This window comes from Ambystoma mexicanum, chromosome 5q, assembly GCF_040938575.1.
Source record: "Ambystoma mexicanum isolate Mex_15411 chromosome 5q, UKY_AmexF1_1, whole genome shotgun sequence".
NCBI lineage: Eukaryota > Metazoa > Chordata > Amphibia > Caudata > Ambystomatidae > Ambystoma > Ambystoma mexicanum.
In genome coordinates, this window is record NC_090933.1 from 551575258 (window position 1) to 551600475 (window position 25218).

Here is a 25218-nt window from a genome sequence, read left to right on the forward strand (position 1 = left end):
TGGACAAACTTTTCATACAGTCTCAACAAAGGAAACAGTAAGTATATAATAATTAAACTCATAAACACAGCAACATAACACAGCCATGCAAACAAACACCTCACCAATAAATAAAACCCAAAATGCCTAGAGTCTTCAATACCAACAATCTGAACACACATCATCTCACTACCCTATAAACACTATTACACTACTACCAATCAGTACTCACCTTTTTGAAAACATATCCCCTAAGCAGCCCACATACCACAATCAAAATGTTTGGTAGCATTGTAGAGTTGTGCTGCAGTGGTTGCGGCCAGGGCCTAGAGTCTTGGGTGCATGGCCTATGGCCTACGGCCTTCGGCCATGCACCCAAGACTCCAGGCCCTGGCCACAACCACCGCAACATAACACACCCATAGAAATAAACACCTACCAAATGTCCACAACCCAACAACATAATACATCCACCTCAAAACTATCCACTTCAATTACCATTCTAAAAAATAATTACAACCAACGTAAAAACTCTTCAATATATACCAGCTTCACCCAATGCTCTTGACACAACCCAAGACCAACATCATACTAAACTAAAATAATCAGTAGTGCGCCCAGTGTTCACTATGCCCGCAGACAACCACGGTGACCGCGGACAACGAAAACACATCACGGCCTTCTCCCACCTAAACAAACGCAGCATTTGACCCATCTCTTACTCTCCTACCCTCTCCAAGCACTCATACACACAAACACACTCCCCAAAATTGGATTCATGCTCACTTCCATGCTGCGGATGGCGGATCCAATATGGCAGGCACATCGAAACAATGTGACGCACCTCACGCCTCATCCCAGCCTATCAGAGAACATGTTGCGTGTCCGCAGACGTGACGCAAGCCGATTATCCAATTGGGGTCCTGTCAGCAGACAGATAAGAGAGGGAAGTACCTCAGCGGAGCGGACATAGATATCATTCATTTTTTTAGACCTACGTTTTGGTCATTTTAAAAAACTACTGGATGGATTTTCACCAATTTGGTGAAAATCCGTTCAGCGGTTTGGCTGTAGGTGCGACAGAAACGTTTTCTCCATTCAGTCTATGGGAATAAAATACATTTTGGGACCCCCCCATAACTTTGCCCCCACTGGACCAAACCTCACCATACTTTGCAAAATATTTTTTTTTTTGCAAAGTTTGGTGAAGATTCGTCCATGGCGAGCGAAGTTAAAAGCCATCCAAAAAGTGCTCTTCTTTTGGGTTTAGCAACTTAACCATAACTACATGGCCGCTACCGCAGGCAATGTAATATATGGCATTGATAGTAATATTCAAACACAACTGGGTATGTGCACAAAATTAAAGGAAGGAAAACACAGTTGGTAATTTTCTCGGATGAAGCAGTTTTCATTGCAAGTACAGAGTTGGTCCCTAAGAAAGTTTTGGCCACTTTTTCTGGAATCTGTGAAGTGCATGGTCTGATTATTAATCATTCTCTGGAACATTTAAACAATGACATGGGTTTTAAATGCTTCATCACTAAGACAGTACGTTGGGATGTCAGTAACTTTTCAACTAGCCACCTGCTTTATAAACTAGATCATCACTGGATACATAGACTTATCCCTCATGATGTCCAGGGTCTTAACCATTATCTACATTAGACCTGATTCAAGCAGATTTGGTCGTATTGGGTGACTTTCATCTGAGGATTAACTCTCCACTGCCTCCAATTTTAGGCCAATTTTGTGAGAAGGTCCTTGACATTGGCTTGATTCAACACTTGGCTCAAACTACCCACCTGCGGGGGGGGGGAATTTTAGATCTGGTCTTCTCCACCACCTCTGACTTGGTAGTCCTGCTCCGTATTCCAATTCCCTGGTTATTATCACCTTTTGGTCCCAGTCTTGGTGCCTTTGAAGTCCCCTCCCGCTGTGCTGGCTGCATGGTCAGTAGTAAAGAGGAAGTGGAATAATGTGAATTTCTCTCACTTGGTGTCTGTGGTTAGGGCCAATTTTCCTGGCGTACTGCCTATAGACTTGGCCATCTTGTCATAGGCACTCTTAATGGCTGCTGATCAACTGCCACCTCTCCAACTGGCGCAGGTACGTAGCCACCCCTCACAACCTTGGTTCTCTGCCAAACTTAGATTGGCTAAACTGGGTTTGCGTCAGGCCAAACGCAAATGGAGTTCTTCTGATAGCCTAGGGGATACATTGTTTTTTGTCTCCCTATCCAAATGTTATCATCTGGCTATTAAAATTGCCAAACAGTGTTTTTTTCACCTCGCCGATAGAAACAGCTCTCCATCAAACTATGGAGCTATTTTCGGTTGTTAAATCGTTTTCATCTACTGCTCATTTTTTGGCCCCTGTTCCTGTATCACAGTCACAGTGTGAGGCTCTAGCCACTTTTTTCCATTCCAAAATTGAAAGCTTTGGCTGCCATATACAGCTCTGTCAGGCTGACGCGGGACTGTTGATTGACGTCATCCCTCTGTCTGCTACCTCAGACTGGTCTACTTTTCTGGTGTTCACAAAGGAGGTCGTATTGGCTGCTATTTCTCGCTTAAAATCTCCTGTGCCATCAGACCCTATTCTTCTATTTGTTTTAAAGTATGTTATGCCCGCAATGACCCCATTGGTGACTCAGGCTATCAATCTCTCCTGTTGTTTGGGAGTCATTCCCAAAGATATTAAGCAAGTTACTGTGATCCCTCTTCTGAAGAAGCCATCACTGGATGCCTCTCTTTGTTTGAATTTCTGTTCTATCTCATTGCTACCTTTCTTTATGAAACTACTTGAATCACTAATTTCAACTCTTCTATATGCATTTTTGGAGAACTCCTCTGTACTTCACCCCTGTCAGTCTGGGATCCATCCCGGGAGGGGCACAGAGAGAGTCCTAGTTTTAGTGATGGTTTATATGGCCAGGCTGGTTGATAAAAGGGATGTGGGGGCCCCTGATTTTACTTGTTCTATTAGCAGCCTTTGATACTGTGGACCACCCCCTGCTTCTCACCTGCCTGGTCTCCATCAGCCTCTAGGCCTCAGCCTTGGCATGGTTTACCTCCTCTTGACTGACAGGGGCCAATCAGTCTCTCTTTCTCAGTTTCTTTCTTCTCTGTACTCTCTCTCTCTTGTGGATTCCACAGGGCTCTGCATTGTAACCGATGTTATTTAACACCTATATCCATCCATTGATTGGCCTAATCCGCTCCTTCGGCTTCAGATGCTACTCATAGGCTGACGACACACAGATTCTTGTGCGATTACATCTAGACCGGGAATGGTGTTGTCTCGCCTGGGTGACTGTCGGCCCTGGGGGTTTGGATGAGTGCGAACTGGCTTAAGTTGAACAGGGACAAGACAGAGGTTCTGGTGTTTGGTAACTCCTCTAGTTCCTGCTCCTGGTCTTCTGTCTTTTGGCCTCACTCCCTGGATGAGTTTCCTATTCCAGCAAAGGTTGTGAAGAAACTGGGGGTCCATTTCTCAGCATCTCTGCCTATAGCTCTGCAAGTTGGCGCAGTTTGCCAAACTGGGCATTTTCTACTGAGGGTTTGTCAGAAGGTTCTGCCTTTCCTCCCCCCTGCCTTCATCCTGTGGTTGTTGCCTCTCTTATCTCCAGTAGGCTTGACTACCGTAATGCTTCTTATCTGGCCTAACCCGCAAGCCTAATTCATTGTCTTCAGCTGCTACAAAATGGGGCCAACCAGGTAGCCACAGACACACCTTATGGCTCTCATATCATCCCTGTACTGCACCATCTGCCCTGACTCCAGGTGAAACTGAGAATAGCCTTTAAATCCATCTGTCTTGTCCATCGGGCTTACCATCAGGTGGGGGGTGATTTTCTTTGGGACAAGCTTCAACCCTATGTTCCACGTCGACCCCTGCAATCCAGTAACGATCACCGGGTTCAGGTCCCCAGATTTTGTCTTCAACGAATGGGTGGTCAGACCTTCTCGGTAGCTGCCAGTAAATTATGGAATATTCTTCTGATTCAATTTAGGCTGACCAAGAATCATCTGCTTTTTCGTCGTCTGCTAACAACATAGCTTTTTATCTAGTCCTAGGGTAGTTACTGATGTGCTGTGCACATTCTTGTGCCAAGATGCCATCGGGTGAACGTGTGCGCTGCAAGTTTTATTAACATAACATAACATACATTGGGCAACACTTTTACCCAGAGGAGTCATTTTCCATGACAGCCAATATCATTACATAATTGCTCACTCTTTGATTACTAAATTGGCTTCATATGCACCTCACATCTCGAGCCCTGTCCCTAGGACATGGACACTGCATATATGCATGCTTCACAATAGACACAAGCATGGTCTAGTTGTTTACAACATTTCTGGTTTTACCAGATGCGAGCACTGTCCAGCTGTCATTACACGTGTGGTAAATTGTAGTAGCCTTCCCAGTGACACCAATCGAGCCGCACACCCGTGATATTGGCATCTTGCATACATTGCACAGCCCCAAGGACGTTACGGCGCCTGACGCTGACTGCAAAATGCTTTATCAGTGGCATGGTTTTTTTGATGCTAACTCCAGCCATACACACTGCCTCCACGGTAACAGGTACAGCCCACAGCTACACTTCCTTGGGAATGTACCTTCTCTCCACCTTGGTACAAGCTAGAACTAACTAGAACTCTTTCACCACCCTGTACATTTAACACCTATGCTGGTACTATGTATGTCTTTCTATACAGGCTCACGACATAGAACTATCAACTGGATGCTCTTATCACCCACAACATAGTAAGCCACATTACCCCCTTTCTTGGCTTCACATCCTGCACCCACTTCTCCATTGTTTATTCACGTTTCACAGAACTGGGGCCGCAAACAGGAGTGATTACTGAAAATCATAATCTCCATTAGGTGCAGCATGCAAACAACCAACTTGAAAATCACAACCTATATTTATCACTAGAAACCTAGCCCTATATAGGTACATTTTCATCCCTTAAGCAGTTTGTACTTAACAGTCACCTTAATTCTTACAGCGTTTAAATACACTCCTACTGGAAATCCTTTGTTTCCTATTACTACAGAGAGGCTTCTTCTTCCATGCTCAATTGTGGAATTCTGTCCTGAAGAAGTCTGGACTGTTCAATACACTACAACCCAGTTAGCCGAAACTCAAGGTCCTTGAAGCTACATATACTCTTCAATCCAACTATACACCACTCACTCGACTTGCACTTTTCATTCTAAAAAACGTTGCTGTACTCTTATATTGAAATTACCCCAACCTTCAGGTATATTAGAATTCAGAATGAATACATATGTCCTGCAGATTTGTTTTTCTGTTTTATTGTAAATGAGGAATAATCAAATATGTGTTATATTTAATACACAAAGCACATTCATTCCTATTGTTTCTTGCCTAATTTCCTTTGTTTGTTTTGTTGTTAGGTAGCGCTATGCACATGGTTTTTTAATCTACTAGTCCCTCTTGTTGTGTGACTTTCACCTTCTCGGGCATAGGATTTCTAACTAAATAAAAACATTTGTTTTATGAATCGCACACTTTCAGAACTCTGCGTTAAATAGAGCACAACACCAAAGGGATGTCTCTGGCTGTGTTCATTTTTGATCCTCTCGATCCTTCGGTTGGAGGACCCTTGAGAGAGTATTTGCCTTCCCTCGCATTGCTGATTATGAATAGGTCCAAACCAAAGTGGTTTTGTCGTCAGGAAAAATAAAAATTCAAAGCATAGACAATAATGTTCTCAAGCAGGTAAAGATATTCGATTACTTGGGAGTTCCTTATGATGACAGCCTAATGTGGACTGCCCAATATACAAACGTGTAATCCAAGCTGAAACAATAGACAGGAGAAATGGTTGTCTTTTGTAGACATATCTGTGATTTTTCCATCAGAGCTGTCCCTGGTCCTGTATGGAGAAGTGGTGTGGGGGCATTAATGTAGGTGCCCATTTCGATTCTATAGAAAACACCATCATAAAAAAGCTTTTTTTTTTTTATTTGTTTAGTTGATCAAATCAACTTTTCAAATGCAAATGTATACAAATTCATACTAACAATTCATACTAACAATTGCATTTAAATCTCTAAACACAAAATTCATCATAAATTCATCCTAATTCATACATAACAAGTTTTCATAAACAACTCATTAAAACTTACTCACAAAATGTCAAATTCATCTTAGACCATTAATGAAACTTATTCACAAAGCAAAATATGATAAAAATGCAATATTTGTTTCTTGCCACTTCAATAGACTAGACCCATAGTTCTCCAATGTACTAGTCTACACACTCTACAACAGGCAGAACAATATCTAAAAATTGTACAATTGCAATCTGTATTGTAATTCTTGGGGTAGAAAACAACTGTTGCCATATTTGGTACTGAGACAGATGATTCTGAAACAACAGTTTGTCCTTAAAGCATCTATTTCTCACGCTGCTCACAGCTTCACATTCTACTAGCAAGTGCTGCAATGTTTCAATTTGGTTCATAACCATGCAATAACGACAAAAACATTTTTCCACAGTTATCATTCCTCTCCTTCTTAAAATGTCACGTGTGGGCCATAAATTCAATCTGAATCTCATATATTTCCTCTGATGCATTGAGCAAGGGGATTTTTCCAAGTAGGAGGCTGTGATTCCATACCTTTTCAGCCCAAACAAAAAAATATCAAAATCTTTAAGTAGTGTACACTTTTTGATAGTTTCAGCCCAGTCGTGCTGTAATATCTTAGTTTTTGCACGATCGGATTCTCAACCAAAAGTGACACAGTCACATTGGCCTTATACATAGCTTCAATTAGATGCTCTCTCCAAACACGTGAAAAGTTATTTTTTGATAAGAAGAGATTAAAGGCCACAGTTTGCAAAATACACAATTTATCAACCCCTTCCAACACTTTCCGAAGGAAGGCACATTGCTTCCATATTACGTAAGAATAAAGTGACGATAATCCCAACTCATAACGAATGAGCGCTAAAGAAGTGCCATTAGGTAACTGCAGCACTGTTTTCCAGTAAATAGATTCCATATTATCCCAATATTTGCATCTGATCGGCATCATAGCTTCAGCTCCATATAACATAATTGGTGTCACTTTCATTTTAAAAAACATAATAATAAGTTTAATTGAAAATGTACCAAATTTCTTACACAAGATCTTAGATTGGGACACCAATGACGACAATTTAGTTTTCGCTTCACACATGTACTGCGTTTGAGATTTCCTCTGATGAATCAACACACCCAGGTATCTATACTGGCATGTATTGTTCAATTGCTGTTGTTGTAAATACCATCTATGTTTGTAGACCTTAGACTTCTGACCAGGATTACAAATCATTACTTGGGTCTTATCTAAATTTATACTCAAATGATTTTTTTGAGCAGACATGTTGAGTTGATTTAACATGTTTTGTAAACCTATGGGAGTCTGGGATAGAAGCACCAAGTCATCAGGAATAATAAATAAAGAATTTGTTGAATACCGATCCGAGGCAGATCACCCACACAACCTCTCAAAGAAGCTCCAATGTCCAAAATGTAAAAATTAAATAAGAAGGAGACTAGAGCAGAGCCCTGTTTCAGCCCCCTATACGTAGCTATCAGAGATGATAGCGTCCCATCAGTGGACACACGTACCCTCATGGTTGTATTTGTATGGAGCATAGCTATTAAAGCTACTAGCGATTTGGGACAGTCATGTTCCCTTAGCTTCATCAGCAATAAGGAGCGATCGACTGAGTCGAATGCGGCTCTAAAGTCCACAAAGGCCAGATATAACGGTTGCTTTTGAGACAATTGCTGTTCTTGAATCATTGAGATTGTGAATATGTTGGGGATAGTACCTAGACCCTTTACAAAGCCAGACTGAAAACAATCCAACAGATTGCTTCTTTCCGCCCAACTCTTCAGTTCATTCAGTATCAACCTGCAATAAATTTTTCCAGGAGCATCCAGTAATGAAATGGGTCGATAATTTACCGGCAATTGCCTATCACCCTTCTTATAGATCGGTAAAGTTATCGCCTGAGTCCATGTTTGTGGCAATTTCTGTTCGTTGTTGATCGCAGTGAATATATGACACAGAATGGTTGCCTATAGCTCTGGATGTGGTTGCATGGCAAAATTTGATATTCCATCGGGTCCAACTGCCTTCGATTTACTAGCAGTTTTTATAAGATGTAATATATCTTCTTCATTGAAAGCTAGATTGAATATATCTGTTGTGTTTGGCTCTGTAGATGTACCATTCGAGGTAGCAGCATAGAGATTATTAAAATGTGCCACCCACAAATGCGGTTCAACAGCAGAATTCTGTAAACTAAACTGCTGTCGACCCATTGCCTGATTCATCACGACCCACATTTTAGATATGTTTTTATTAGCCATGATCCCCAACATATTGACTCCATCTCGATGGTACAGCTCCATTGTAAGTCACTAAAGTGGGAAGGTTTCTCTCTGATCTTTAGGTGGTCACAGATGACCGTCACAAGAGAATGCTCTCCCAGGTAGGATTTAATACATTGCTTCTTCTAGGTAATACGTATATATCTGAACAGTGTTACTGGGGTATAACGGTGGTGGAAGATAGCAAACATTTTCTTTTTACCTGAAAAAAGAATTTTAGAAAAGTGAGAGTTTATGCGTGTGCTTAGGGGGTCGGGATGTGTAACTCAAATGAATGCGAGGATGCAACCATGGAATGTTAAAGAAGGGTTTTAGCTCTCTAAATTGGCTGCATTTGTTTGGACAATCTGGATTCAGTGAGAAATGTTGTATTGTATGACCTCATGTGAACAAACGCAGTATCCAGTGCTTGGTATCTGGTGTGAAGTGGTGTATGTTGGCCGCATTAGGATAGATTTGCCATTTAAATATTTAAATGCATGTTGCTGTCTACTACAAACTCAACATGTTAATCTTCATGTTGTGGGTCAACTGAAGAATGTCATGCTCAGGGCATGTTTGCAGTGTTGCATAATGACCTGTTTGTTTTCTAAGCCTTTTTTCTGTTTTTTATTGTATGTTTAGACATAGTAACAAAGTGCTTTTATTTGGTTATAGTGACCCATTTAAATATTCGTTGGGATACTATATTACAGGGTGTTTTATTTTTACAGCGGTTTATGGCAGCATTACATTGATCTGAAATTAATTTATATCTGATCTCATATTGCATTCAACCAAGTTGTGCATCAGATCATACAACATTAACTCGAACAGTGAGAAGGTAGGCTTGGCCCTATTTCAAGCTTTCCCATGGACAAGGTCATTAGCACTCAATTGCGGTTTTATGAATTTATAACCGATTACATTGCATCACATAGTTTAAATATTATTTGGGATCAGGGGCGTAGGAGACACATAAAATCTGGGGGGCACAGGTGACACCTTGGGGACTTTGCTGCAGACACAAACCACAGAATAAAATGATTTGTCAATTTATTTGTAGTGAGTGATCACACACATTTGTTAAAAAAACACACATTTATTTTGCATGCTCTGTACGCATGATAAATGTTGTTGTTATTGTTTGTATGTCAACCAGATCCATTATATCTTTGTGTATATTGCACACACAAACATGATTGAGTCTAATGTGTAATGTGAATATTGGCGAGGTGGTTCAAGAGAGACATCCAGCTCATCTGTGCAATTTTGGATGCAAGCAGGGGCGTAGGAGACACATAAAATCTGGGGGGGCAGGGGACACCTTGGGGTTTTGCTACAGATGCAAACCATAGAGTAAAATGATTTGTCAATTTATTTGTAGTGAGTGATCACACACATTTGTTAAATAAAAAAAAACACATTTATTTTGCACGCTCTGTACGCATGATAAATTCTGTTGCTATTGTTTGTATGCCAACCAGATCCATTATATCTTTGTGCATATTGCACACACAAACATCACTGAGTCTAATGTGTAATGTGAATCTTGGCGAGGTGGTTCAAGACAGACACCCAGCTCATCTGTGCAATTTCGGATGCAAGCGACACAAAATACAGACCAATGAGAATTTTAACATGATAAAACCCACAGCAGAAACACAAGTGTTTCGAGTGCCTTAGGTTAATCACGTTTGTAACAGCACATGGGATAACGTATATGCCGTCACCGACAGAGGAGAGCCATGACCACATAAAGGTACAAAGCTGAAGCTCGAATCAAGTTCAAGAAACATACACTATACTATACTTTTGTGTGTCTTGGCAGTGTAACGACCGCTTCAAATGCATGGTCACCCCACTATCTGCTTTAATATTTGCAGCGAATTCGAATGTTGGCAGAGAATCTGGGCATGAAAGCCAGAGCACATTGGGGATAGCAGGGGGGGCAGATCTGTCCTGCCTTGTTTAGTCCAGTCTGCATGAGTACCCAAACTGTGAGAAGTAATATAGGAAGACAAAGGGAGAGCCTCAACAGGAATGCTGGGTAATCCACAGAGAGCAAAAGTTACACAGAATGTGAACCTACCTATGTAGCCCCCAGAGGCGACTTCCCCACATCAAGGCACTCAGGTGAAAACTGTGCTTGTGAAAGAGACTACAATGAGAGCACCCAATGCGGCTTCAAGTCATTACAAGAAATAGGAGCCTGTACTTAATGAACTATTGATTTCAAGCAAACACATATTCTTTGAGGTGACAAACCCAGCACATGATGAAACCCAAAAGCAGAGTAATGCCAGCGTTCTAAGGATTGTCTCAGTCGGGGCTGGGTGTGGGTAGCATTGTGAGGGCAGTCCAAGAATATTCCATTCAGGAAAGGAATAGTTTAGTGCCACTGTCAGGAATTATTTCCATGGAGAAATTCCTTACTACTGTCTAGAAAGTGTGGCATAGCCTGAGAAAGCTTACATGATACAGTGAAACATTGTTCTAAGTAGCGCATAAGCTTTGCATTAAGGGTGGCAGTTCTGCCAGGTAGCAGAACACACGTGCCTCTGTTCACTTTCCCCATTTAAGATACTTAAAAAGAGTTTCTTGTCATAAAATGTATTCTTTTCAACATCCCTCCAGCCAGAAGTTCCCTTCCACCAATGTGCCTTGATTACAAAGGTGGGTAACCTCCAATTCCATCCCAAATTTCCACCATTGACGATTCCCATTGTTGACCATTACTGGTTAGGACAACAGACATGGGCGGTTCTGAGCCTTCGAAGCCTGGACATTTTCTAGGCCCCTTTTATGCATGCACACCAGTTAGGGGATGGCCACAGCCTTTTCACAGGTGGTGCACGTGCAGACCAAAGAATGTAAGGGGTGCAAACCAGTGGGCTGCCGTGAGATTACCGGCTGGCCTCTTTGCCTTGGCAGTTTCATGGGTGTTGAAGACACACAGAGCACCTCTTAAGCCTGTGACCAGTGCTAAACTTTTCAGTAATCATCCGAATACCACACCTCCCCTAATGTCCGCATTGTGCTGCAGTTCTCCTATTGCGTTTTGGGGTAGCTGCAGGGTGACCGGGTCACCGTGACGCCGGTCCCTGTTGTGGCATGGGGCCAGGGTGGGTTAAGGTATGAGTGCAACTGTTGTCCTTTCAGGCAGCTGACTCTACCCATCACCCCACCCATAAGCAGAGGGGCATGAGAACAAGAGGCAGGATAGAAGACAACTGGGACAGAGAAGGCGGGGAGACACATAGGCAAATGGGGAAGAAATAAAAAGCAGTTTCTATATTTTTAAAGGTGGATCCAAATTAAACACTTGTCCATCTATCCAATGAACAACCACTGACCTCTGCCCACACCAGAATCCCTGCTACAGGCATACCCCTGCCCATACCAGAACCCCTGCTGCAGGGCTACCTATGCCCACACCAGATTCCCTGCTGCAGGCTTACCTCTGTCCACACCAGGTTACCTGCTGCAGGCCTACCTCTGTTACCAGATTCCCAGCTGCAGGCATGCCTCTGTCCACACCAGAATACCTGCTGCAGGGTTTGCCTCTGTCAACATCAGAATCCCTGCTGGGGGCCTATCTCTGCCCACATAAGATCCTTGTTGCAGGCTTACATCTGCCCAAATCAGAATCTCTAATGCAGGCCTGCCCTGCTGCCCACATCAGAATCTCTGTTGAAGGCCCTCCTCTGCCCAAACCAGACTCTTTGCTACAGGGCTACCAGCCTAGAACTGCCAGGCCTAACTCTTCCCATATCTGTTCAGCCTACAACCTACACAGCCTAGCTTCAACTGAATGGCATATTTCCAGTCCATCCACAACACCTTGCTCCCCACCTATCCATTTCTGAGTATCCATAGTGCACCTTTTGCCCACCTTGCACACTACTTGCCATCCCATGCCTGAGGGCCCTTCCCTCCTGTCTCTTTTCGCATACTACCTGCCCTCTCCTGAAAGACAACCATGGTAACCCCCACGCTCCTGTCTCCACGTGCCCATCCATTCCTGACAACAGTTCAAGCTCAGCTGGGAAACATTCTGGCCAACATCTGCAAGCACCCCACCTCCCGCAGTCAATTCACACACTAGGAGTCCATACCTGGGACCCATCCCTTCCCCCCCTCACCTAAAACATTATCGGCCAATACAAGGAAAAAAACAAGGAACTACCTCAACACACCTGGCACTTTGCTAATATATATGTATATATAATCTATTTCTCAGGATCATCTTACATGCTACCCCGCACCAACCTGAGGCTCCCCAGGAATTGTTCTCTCCGTCTAGTGCTGCTAGTGCTGTCCAAGTCTACGCCTGGGGTTCTCAGGGCACATTACACAGATTGACATCCATTATCGTAGAGCCCTTATCATAGAGCTCTCAGGAAGACCTCTGCAATCTCACAGCATTTACGTTCTATGTCCAGACAAATCTTGTATCTATCATCTTACACTGCCAGCTATTGCAGCAAATCAAAGCCTATGCCTCCAGTGTGGTCATGTATGACCAGTCCAGCCTCAATAGTACGCTTGTGTCCTTTGCATATAGTTTTCTCTCCTTGCCCATGGCTTTGTCAGCATTTGTTTTTAAATGCAGCTGAGCATGTTGGAAGGAACATGGATTTGATCACTCCACAATGAAGAGGAAACACTTGATAAATGCAGCAAGAGACCCCACATAGAAAGGGCTGTCTCACTGTACAAAACAAATATCAGCAAAGACTTGATTCTTTAAATCTAACGATGAACTGTTGAATAATGGGAGGTTGAGTGCACAGATGTGCAGGTTAGTGATGGGTACATGTGTGTCTGGATGCCTATTGAAGGCTTTCATGGTACCAGTTGCAACCAGCATGCATACTCACCATGTCCCTTAAAGAAATATCTTCATTATATCTAGGCTATCAAACATCAAACCATGCCAATAGGAGACAGCAGCCAGCTATCAATAATCCTGTAAATTAGTTAAGGAGGTAATGAATTTAAGATGCAACAACAATATTCCTGACACCTGTGTGGGAGTGAGGGGCCAGTAGACCTCCCCGTCTCTCCTTTCCTTAGTACAGATTTGGACCATGTGCCTCCAATGGTGGGGAGTGCCCCCGTTGCCCTTATGAGATGTCAGCATTGGTTGGCCATCGCGTAGATGGGGCTGTTGCGCAGGACAGAGGGCATTTATTTTTGTACCCCTTTGACTCCATCGTGGTAACTAGGCCTCACTGTGATAATACGAAAAGGCTTCTCTCCCCTTTGCAGCGCCGTGCACACAGCACACATGGCCCCCACCTTTTCTCTCACTGTGTCTGGAAAACTCTGCAGCCCCATTCTCACGCTGAAGCCAGAGGTAATTGCAACAATGAACAAACTTAGCATCTCACTCTTCCTCTGAGATCATTGCCCTGCATGTGAACCAGCTTTAGCCAAGCGCTGTAGCTCATCCGTCTCCACAAATCTGTCCATGCCCCCTTGTCATTGGAAAATTACTGCCAGTGTAACCCGGTGTCCCTGCAAGGTATACTCTTGATGTACCAGATATGCGACCTCGCCATGATGCCCACCAAGCAGGCCCCCGACTAACATTAGACCTCTGTTGCAGTATATTGTCTCCCACTACTAACAAATGCCAACGTGCCTTAGATTCTTTTACGAGTCCAGACCCTCACTTCAATCAATATTATCATGATGGTCAAAACCCTTAACCTGATGCTCTATATAAGCCACTGTTATTAACGATGTAAATACATGTATGGCGTTTATAGGCTTTCAATGATTTGTTATAGGTTTACGATGATTTGATCAAAAAAGTTGCAATGATCATTATTTAGAGCATGCTTCACAAAGATGTATTACGTTAGCTTAGTTAGTGGCCACCCTGCTTCACAGCAACCTGACCTTCACCTCTCCTGAACACTGACAACGGGATCACGTGAAGTCCACCCTCCCGGCAAAGGAGCAGCCAATCCGGATGAAACAGTGACGCCACAGCCATATAGTCCCATAGAAACTATCCAATCCTGTACCAACTCAATACCATATGTTGATTTTTTCCTTTATAATGTGATGTAATTGTAATATTTATCAGAGCGCTCTCGGGCAGCAGAGTTCTTTGGATGCCAATTACATAAACTATTTTTTTAACTCTCCCAACCTGTCCTCTTAGCCTTATTGCCCGTCTGGGGAGTGTCTCATTTATTCTTATTGCACGTAGTAAGACGGGGAGGTCGGCTACACACGCTACGGAACCCCACTCTGGTGAAAATAGTCAAGTTCTGAAAATACCGGAACCATTTCATTCAAGGCGTGATGATGGCATAGAAAGTTTGTTGCTAAATTGGTGGGCCACACATACATACTACCTTAATGTTAGCAGCAAACTCGTATTAACTGATAGAGTAATCGATTCTCAAACAGACGATCCGATTGATCAGGCGCAAGCAGGCTGGCAGATAGCCCAGCAAGTGAGACTGCAACCACTTGAATTTCGCTGGTTGCTGCTGCAAAGCAAATAGGATGTGAACCTCCCTGCCCAACCTGAGACTCAGCAGGCGGCATCGCTGCCTCTGTCACCCAGCTCGCTCATGCTCCTTGCTCGCTTTGATGACACTAGTCAGCAGCACTGTGACTGGACACTGGAGGCTGTGCAACAGTCCACTGCGCAGGGGCATGTGCAGTTTGATTCGCGCCAGGGCAGTGCCTGGAGTCATATGCGCAGACATGTGGCTCGGGCAGTGGCGTTCCACAAGCAGAACCTTCGTCTTTGCATGCAATTGAGGATGCAAGCAACTGCCGGCCAGGGCTGTAACAAGGTGTGGTGAGACCCAGGGCAAAAAATTGGGTGAGGCCCCCTTACCATTTTTTGCACTGAGCCAGCGGCGGCACTGCCACAAACATGAGATGCGAGGAATTTCCCCTTGAGTTTATGTGGAGGAACCCAAATATGGGTAATTATTACAAATGCAAATCAACTACAGCAAAGTTAGATTTCTGTACTGAAGAAAGGTTTATGCCAGACTAACTTGTGTGTCATATGCATAAAGACATATAGGATGGTATGATGGTGTGTGGTGCATCATACCAACATTAAGGAGCATCCTGTCCCTGTGTGCACATTAAAACACACATCATAAACAGTGACAGATAGATGATGTAAAGTGGCAGCTGGTGAATTTCTGAACTGAAGAGGCTTAAATGTTTGTATCAATTATGCAAGATCAACAAAGCACAGTGGAGGAGAACAAACCAAACAAGGGGAGCTTGAGGTGTGTCTCACTCCCAAGAAAATATTTGAAACATTGGGTTAAAATGATGCATTATACAGCACTTTCTTTGCAAAATTGGATAGAAATCCATACAGTTTGCAATTGATTTTGTAGGGACGCACATTAAAAAACCCAATAGGTGCAAGTCACCAACCATGCACAGGAACATTTTTCAATACGTGTCATGCCATTTTTGCAACAACATATGCTGATATAACAATATATTCGTATTGGTTAATCCCATATATGTCCATTCAGGCTGCACCAATATATGCTATTATTATTATATTAGGACTCCCAGTCAGTAAAAGAAAGTATGTCCAGGCTGACTATGCACCATGAATGTTATTACTGACTAGACTGCCTTATATTCATTGTGGTTCAGTTTAGCCAAGTGGTATATTTGCTTTACCCTTGATGCGTGTTCCTGTAAATAAAGGGCAAAGCAAAACAAGCATTGGCAATGCTAACAGTTTGGGCGTTTGTGTAGGCATGGGAAGGACATTTGCTGTATTGGTATTAACTGGCCGTTGATGGTAGCAGGTGGAAAATTGTTCGAGTACCTGAGCATCTAATAGCAGTGCCTGGCACATGCTTAATACTTATGCACAAGCCAAAACTGTTGTTTTTAACAGGACTTCAGTGAAAGACACGTGTTTTCAAATCAGGTGGCTGAAGGCAGACCTGGTCAAGACAATTTTATTACAGCAGTAGCATGTTTACAACTTCAATTAGTCATTAACTCTCAGAAGACTCGTTTGAGAAACCACTCACAGACACTTTGAGAGCAATATTTGGCTTGATTGAAGTTACCTCAAAGAGTTCCAATGAGGAAGTGTTTTGGGTGTGGGTGGGAATTGCCATAGGGATAAGCATGGCCATGGGAAGTTTTCTGCACTGTGGAGCCCAGTGTGGGGGCAAGCTGGCTCCCCCACCGCTGGATGCATTAGGGCATTTCTCAAAGGGTCTGTGCCTCTGAGATGTCAGAGGGTTGGGATAGACTCTGCCAGTCTCACATGAGGCTCTGAGTAACCACTGACAGACTCTGCAACAGCCCTATAAGTCTTTCAGAGGTACTGGGCTGTCAATGTATTTATTCTTAGGCCAGTACATGTCTGATTGTTCTCAAAGTGGACCAAAGGGTGAGATGTTTGGGAGGTTTGAAGTAGGCACATTTTACATTTTCAGATTTGCTGCAAAGGTGGAAGGCTATAGCTAATTTCAATATCAGTGTTGTTAATGCAATATGTTGATTCTTCCCTCTGTTTCAGAGTGGTAAGAGGCACCCCTTATTAGTTTTGGTTATTAGTTGGCGCCTAAGCGCCACCTATGAGCCAAAACGATTACATTGGAATGCATATAGGAGAGATATCAGGAGAGGCACACAGCTTGTGGGCGTTGTTTGGTTATTGACTCACCCATTGACTACTCCATGATAATAATCCCCATCACCATACCGACCCACTACCTGCATCTTCCCAACCAAAACATATCCTCATGAGAACTCTTTGAGCAATCTCTTTCAAACAGTAACACCAAACTGTGTGTAGTAGAGGGCCTAATAGTGTTATTTCTAAGCAGTCTTCTGAGAGTTATTGGCTCAACTCCCCACCTATCCTGAGACTGGGGGATCTGCTCCCTCCTCTTTCCTCCCCTGTTTGCTTGCATATCCATTGCTGCCAAACTGCCTAACCTCCCCCACCCCCAATCTTTGCACCCCTATCGGTTGAATCTCTGCTTTCCTCAGTGTGTACTTTCTCCTAAGACTTCTAAAGCAGTTTGTTACTTGCTGAAGCACGGTCTGGGCTCAATAAAAACCCTAATAATAAAAATAGAAACATACATAATAATTTCAGCTGTAATTGCGCTACTGGTGTAATAGAACATGTCTTAACTAAGTGGGCCTTCAGCCACTTGATTTATAAGTAATGTGTGTGTCCTTGCATCTCTTCCTTGCACTGAAGTCATCTGAAAAGCAAGCATTCTCAAGGACAACAGTTTTGGATTGTGTATAGGTATCATAGGCGTTTGCCAAGCACTGGTATCATTTGCCCAGGTGTTCACACCATTTTGCAGCCGTTGTTGTATCATGGTCAAGTATCACCATTCAGACAGTGCATGCCAAATGCCCATCCCATGGCTACACAAAACCCAAATCTGTTAGCTTTCTCAATGCTCATTTGTAGTGGTTTCATGCAGTACATATCACTCTTCCGTGTTATTGTGGGTTCATGCAGAGCATATCATTTTTCCATGTTATAGAGCTTTCAAAGATGGAAAGTTTATATTTTACCCATTTCAAGTGTGCTTTATAAGAGGAGAAATGCACCTTAAACCTGAGTGTGGTTTGGAAGGTTGGCAAGAGTACATCCCAACCTGTTAGAGTTTTGGACGGTCAACAACACTCATTCTGAGTGTGGTGTGGGAGGCCAGCAGCAGGTACGTATTTTTTCTGGTTCTTTAGCTTAATAGGAGCCACTGTTCCTGAAAATGATGTTCCACAATCGGATTGTAAAATCTACGCCATCGTGCGGGTCTAATTCCCGGGACTTGCTACTGCCCTAGTCAGCAGGGATCTAAAGCAGTCAAGCAAAAAGATGGGCCACTGTCCAATGGATGAGACATACATCGCAGTTCACGGGTTCCATCCAACGGCATTTTGGAGGAGAGGTAGTGTTCCCAGTGGACTACAGTCTAAACACCGGGTGACAGTCTGTGACAGGGTCGGAAAGATGTCCTAGGACTCGCAGTGAGTTTTGTTGAAGAAGCACATTTTCGTTGGGTTGATGGTTCAATATTTCGACACAGGACACCTGAAAATACAGGACAATAGTCCAGAACAGGCTTCAACTGCAGGATTTTTATAGAGTGCCAGCATCTCTACAGGGAATGGACTCTACATGTGTCTCCAGACATAAATCTGTTTGAAACAGTGTTTGCACACCACAACGGATATTTGATGGCGAATCATAAACCCATTAACACAGCTCAGCTAATCAATGGAATACACACATTTGTATTTGTAGTACTTTGATGATACATTTGCTGCAGGGCAATAGTCTACATTGAAACAGTCTTATCAGTGATTATCGAAAGGAATGGAGAAGCAACAGATCAGGTTTTTGTGCATTTTGTGTGTATTTTAATACATATTCCATGAATTTGATTTTTCGTTTGCCTTGCAATGTATGTGATGTTGTACCAGCACACTGCATTTCATTTCACTTTGGAGCTATTTGTCAGGGAAGGGGATAGTGCAAGGGGGAGTGGAAGGGTTTTGACAATACAAACATCTCCTTGACCCTCCGAGTCGGAAAGGGGTAGGTGAGAATTAGACAAAGGAATTCACTTTAACATACAGATGTGGCAAACTATAGATTGGTAGTCTCAGTTTACAGTTTTGAATAGTTGTGTGGGAGGTTATACAGCCCATTAAAAAGGTATCATGTGCATGGAGTTGGGGCACCATCAGCTACTGTGCTCTTTGGCACATACCAATAATCCGTGTTGCTAAGGATTTAGCAACAGAGAAAGAAATACATTGCATGTTAGCATCAGTTACGCTTGCAAAAGTGAGGCCACAAGAACACAAAACCCAGTACTGTACTTCATTATATAACATACTTGCCTGACCCATAGTGCAGAACTGGAGTGCCAAATGTACAAAGCTAATAATGTACTGTGATAGGGGAAAGAGAGAGACACGCTGCACAGCAGTGCCATTACCAGAAGCAGAGGCATGTGTATGCATTTTAATGCATGCAACATTATTGAAATACATTTCTTGGAATGGATGGGCTCTGTCGAGAAATATAGACAGAGAGACAGTCTCTGTTAAAAAGCACATATTGTTTCTAGCTGTCCAGTCGATTGAAACTCAGTCTGGAAGCTACAGTATGGTGTGAATGAGTTGTGCCCACATCTCTCGGGAAGCAGTTCTCCGTGATGGGCAGACTTTTAGGGGACGGGTAAATGAGCGTTCACCAGTTGTCCACCAAATCTCTGGAGATGTTTCTGGAATGCTATTTTTAAAGTGACTCTGGGAATAAAGTAGACAGCTTCACATTGTAGCTTGTTGCACACTCTTAAGAACAGGTTATGCATTAACCTATAGTACATTGCTTACCACACTCGAGAGAACTGGTACCACAGCAACGTTCTGTAGGACTCAGACAATTCACCACGAATACTGATGCACTGCAAAACTCAACAACCCCTATTTTTTTGTTATTTATTTTTTTATCTCCGATCAAGAGAATGGAGTGCTGTCTTTATTTTTGTCTGAAACAATATTTGCCATGCAAAAAGGTATTAGGGTCAGAGCCTCCAAGGGGAATTTAACGGGAAAGCCCAGGACTAATGTATTGATGGTTTCCAGATGTGTATCCTATCTCTAAGCCTACATGCAAAACAGGAATGAGAGTCACTTAAACGCCTGTGCACAAGAAAGTGCTAATAGGTCACACTCTTCGAAAGGCAGGTATTAAGTTTACTGTTTACTGAATGAAATTAATGGAGTCCCATGCATCTATCCTATCATGTTGCAGGAGTTGAGCAGCCCAAACAAGGAACACATTATTATATTTAGATAGAAACACACACAGTGAAATTTCGTTTGACATGACTTTATACATGTAGGACCAGTATGATATGATATATGATATTTATAATGCGCCTGCACACAAGTGTTTCTAGGCGCGACAAGACAAGGAGGGGGGAACATAGGGGGGCAAAACAACAATCTTAATAGGCCCTGTGTCATTCAGAACATGCAAGTGCAGGGAAGTGGAAGGGGAGAAGTGCGGGGTGAGTGAGTAGTGCAGGTAAAGCAAGAGTGCAGCCAGCGTGTAGGTAACTCAAAAAGTGCAGCCAATGAATGGCTCATAAGTGCATAGAGAAGGGACTGCAGGTTGCAGATACTGACCACAAGTGCTAGCGGAGCCGGGAGGCAGTGCTAAGTGCAACTCGACATGCAGGAGCCTGGGCCCAAGTTCAGAGGGTAGCCAGGTGACCAGTGCATGGAGCAAACAGGACATCAGCAGGGGAGAGGAAGAGAGAAAGCGGAAGCGAAGAGGAAGGTCTTCTGTTGCTTCCAGAACCAGAGATGGTTCTATCCAACTTTGATAGAAGGAGGAGGCTGTTCCCGTGGGAGGCCCCAGCCAAAGATAGAGATCTGCCCCAAACTCTCTGCTTGGAAAAGCAACTGACCCTCAGAGAGTTGGAGGTGGGTGAGCCGAGAGCTCGAAAATGGAGATGTTTAGGAAAACAGAGTTGGCGAGTAGTGCAGTCCCAGGCCCCTGAATGCCTTGTGGACGATGCAAAGGATCTTAAACTTTACCCTTGCTGCCACTGGGAGCCAATGAAGAGCCGTCACAGCTGGAGAAACATCCTGCGGTTGAGACCAAGGACAAATCTTGCAGTCTTGTTCTGGATAAGTTGTACAGATCGGAGAGTTGAGGCAAGACAAATTAGAAAGAGGCTGTTGCAGTAGTTTAGCCTAGAGAGGACCTGAGCTCTGGAGACAGGGAGCTTCTGGGGGAAAGTGAGGAAGCTGATAGTTTCACTTATGAGAGACATCAGAAATATGGGGAGAAAAAGAGAGGGTGGAGTCAAAAATGGCCCTAAGGTTCTTAGCCTCACTGGTAGGAGCAGGAAGAGGGCTCAGAGTGGGTGGCCAGAGAGAGAGAGCTGATGTTCCGATGAGGAGGATCTCAGTATTACTGACATTAAGGCAGAGATCATTTGCTGCACACCATTCCTGAATTGCGGTCAGACAATCTGGAATGAGAGGAGAAGAGGCGGCAGAGGGGAGCCTGAAGGAGAACTGGGTGTCAGCTGCATAATACTGAAAATTGGAACAGAAGGAAGCGATGCAGTGGGCGAGAGGTGGCAGGTATTGGTTAAACCACCAGGGAGAGAGGTTAGACCCTTGGGGAACACCGTAAGTAGAGGGAGAGATAGAGGAGAGGAAAGACCCCAGTTGGGCCTGAGAGGGTCTGTCAATGAGAAAGGCGGTCAGGCAGGTCAGGGTCTGCTCTGCGATACCCAGGTTATCATGGAGGCAGTTGAGCAGGACGGCATGGTTGACCGTATCAAAGGCCGAAGAGAAATAGAGGAGAATGAGGACAGAAGGATGGTTAGAATCGAGGTTAGAGAGCAGGTCTTCACAGGTGTTCATGAGAGCAGTTTCCATGCTTCTGGCAGCTCTGAAGCCAGACTGGTGGTCGTGAAGAAATGTACCGAAAAAGGCAGGGCATAAATAACACGGATAGACTGGATCAAAACCTGGTACTCAATTGATTGAGGGTTACTCCCTGTTGATGAGGGGTTCACCAAGCTTCAAACCTGGCTCCCATTAATTTATGGCACTCAACCTCCTATCCATTGATGTAATAGAGAACAATCATTGTCTGAGTGTGTTTGAGCTTTAAAGCATGACTATGTCACACTCCTCTCCTCCTCAGTACATTTGTAGCCAGGGAATGCAGGTACAGGTGTTTCAATACCCTTGAATGACAAGGAGTCATGCATAGGTGAGATGATAAAAAAAACAAATGAAAGGCTGGCAACCGTATATCAGAGATAATTTGGTTCCAATATAATAGTGGAAACATCTGTCAGCGGGATGGTCAATTGGGTTGATAAAACCCTTTAAAAAAAACGATGAGAGCAAATGTCACTCTCAAGTAGAGTAACAGAGTAAATGTGAAATAGGTTGTGAAGTATTGAAAATAATGGCACCTACAAATATGTTCTTTGTATACAGATGATTCTAACTTTTGGTTTGACTATGAAGCCATTTGGTCGGAATTCAGGAGATACCTGTAAAAGTCTGAAGTCCTTACCAATTCTTTGGGAACATAAGTGAGACATTTTGCCTTAAAGCACCAACATATGTTTACAGAATTATTGGTTATAATGTATTTCACAAAATGGGCATCTTTCCATTTGTAAGTCACTAAACTGCGGCATTTGAAAGAAAATAATCTTCTGGGGTAGACAATGGAGAGTTCCCGGTATCGTAGCTTTTCAAAAGAAAGGCATGAAATATAATGGAAAACTGGAAGAAGTAGACTTCTTTTTTCACAAAACCTTTCTTGAGCAATGTGTTTCTTCACAGCATCATATTAATCAATATTAAATTAGGTTGAATTAAAAGAAAGTGCCCTCTCAGAAGTGCATTTCCTATCATTCAGAGAGAGCGCTCAATTCACAAGGCACTGCAGGTTGCTGAAGGCAGCTTTAACACATTATGTCTAATTTCTTATGAGCTGCTAAATATGCCCCAGTGCGCGCCTACACTTGCACATTTACTTGTGTGAATTCATTACAGTTGTTCGTCTTAGAGCTGCGACTTGTATGGCAGAGATTGCATTTCAAATGTTGTTGCTTTTGTTTTCCTTTTTCCAAACTAACACGATGACAATTGAATTCACTCATCTCTGCACGTACCCTCAAGAGTATCCATGTTTATATGTCATGTGCCATATGCATATATATTATATTACAGGTTTGTAGATGATCAATTGATTAATATGTGGCTTTTTTGTTTGTTTTATAAGAGAAAGATGTTGATATCATCAATAACATTGTGTTAAAGTTGATTTATTAATGCAACTCAGTTATTCAACAATTGTGCAACTTGGAGCATTCCAGCTTGTCCAATATTTACTTCTTCTAAACCTTGGCTACATTTATTACACATGTTATATCTGATGCAATGCCTTCATGAAAGTTAATGACATGTAAAGTGCTGTTGTGTAGCACAGCTGCTGCTACTTTTAGACCTCTTGGAGCTAGTTCCTGCATCGTTGATAAATAAAATGTTTCTGTGAATAATATTCCGAGAATGGTAACTAATTGTTGCCAGCACAAGTGCAACTGTTCATATACTGGTATGTCTGCCAGCTTCTTATTTCAGAAGAAATGTTGTTCCATCTGTCAAGTAAGCAATGGAGAGCTGGCATCAGAAGTCTAATAATAGTTGCCATAAAAACCAGATAGCATAAAAGGACAGTTCCAAAATAAAGTGAGTAGGACAATATATTTGTTTAAGGTATATATGTTGGTACTGTAGCACCACCATGTCTCCAAAATAATGAACCAACATTATTTGGCATGTGCTCCAACTAAGTTGGTTTGCTTTCTATTGGCATGCATAGGCTGCATGACAGATTGTTATTTTGGTTTCCTCAGCATAGTTTCTTATTCCATTGTGTCTCAAAGGGGCCACGAAAAAGCAAGCACAACTAATAGCACTGTAATTCATGGATGATTGCGAATTATAGTTATAGTCTATCTTTATATTCCTTATCATTATCTCTCTTCTTATTCCTCATTAACATTCCTTCACCTCTTCCTCCTCCTGTTCCCTCTTGCTCATCCTAGTCCATCATCATATTCACTCTTAATATTTCTTATCTAAGTTACTCTTTCTCTTCCCAATCATAGTCTATATTTCCAGATGCTCATCCACATCCCTCTTTCTAGGCTCTCTTCCTCCTCCCAGTCCTTCTTTTTTGTCTTTGTCATAGTTCTTCATCGTTGTCCTAGTTCATCCTCCATTTACTATTCCTTGCAATAAGTCCTGATCCTTGGCCCTCACACTAATCTCCTTTACTCAGCCTCCTCTCTTTCGCTACCTTCCTCCAATATTGCATTGGCTACTTGGCAACCCTCTGAACAATGGGCCCAGGTTCCTGCTCTCCCAGTTGCACACTTGCACTGCCCCCCCCCCCCACCCGGCAACCCTGCACTTGGCGCTGTATCTGCATCCCTACAACCCCCCATACCTGCATTTATCTATCACCTGTTTTTCTGCACTTAACCCTTGCTCTTTCATCTGCTGGGCACACTTCTTGTGTTCATTGTGTATCCTATGTCTTGCACTTACTCCACTCCTTCCATTGGCACGTCTCCCCTTCACTCGCCCCTGCACTTGCGTGATCGCAATGTCACTGGGCCTAGTATGTGTCAAGTTTCCCTCTCTTGCCTTGTTGCACACATTGAAACACTTGTGTATAGGCACAATATAAATAAAATATCATATCATATCTTCACCCTAGCCCCTATTCTTGTTCTAGTCAATGTTCCAGGCCCCTCATCACTCATCATAGTTAATCATATTCTCTCTTATCGTAGTTGCACTTTCTCTACATACTCCATGTCTCTTTTCCTCTCTCTAGACCCTATTCCATATCTTGGTATCTTGCCCTGGGACCCACGTCTACAAATGAGACCTTCTTCACCTAATCCAATTCCTCATCCTCTTCCTCATTGTAAATCTTCATCCTAGCCCCACTCAACTTCCTCGTCATTTACCGTTCCTCATTCAAATCCCTATTCATCTCCTCTCTTCTTAGTCACTCTTCCTTGTACTGTTGCCTCATCCTTATCCGGCATCTTCATACCTCATCCCTTGTCCTTCACCTTCTTCTTCATCCCAGTTCATAGTCCTTTTCCATCTCCTTCTTCAATTGTGTAGTCCTCTTCCTTGTTCCTCAAACTAGTTCTAGCCCCTCTTCCTCATTCTAGTACCTCTGAATTGTCG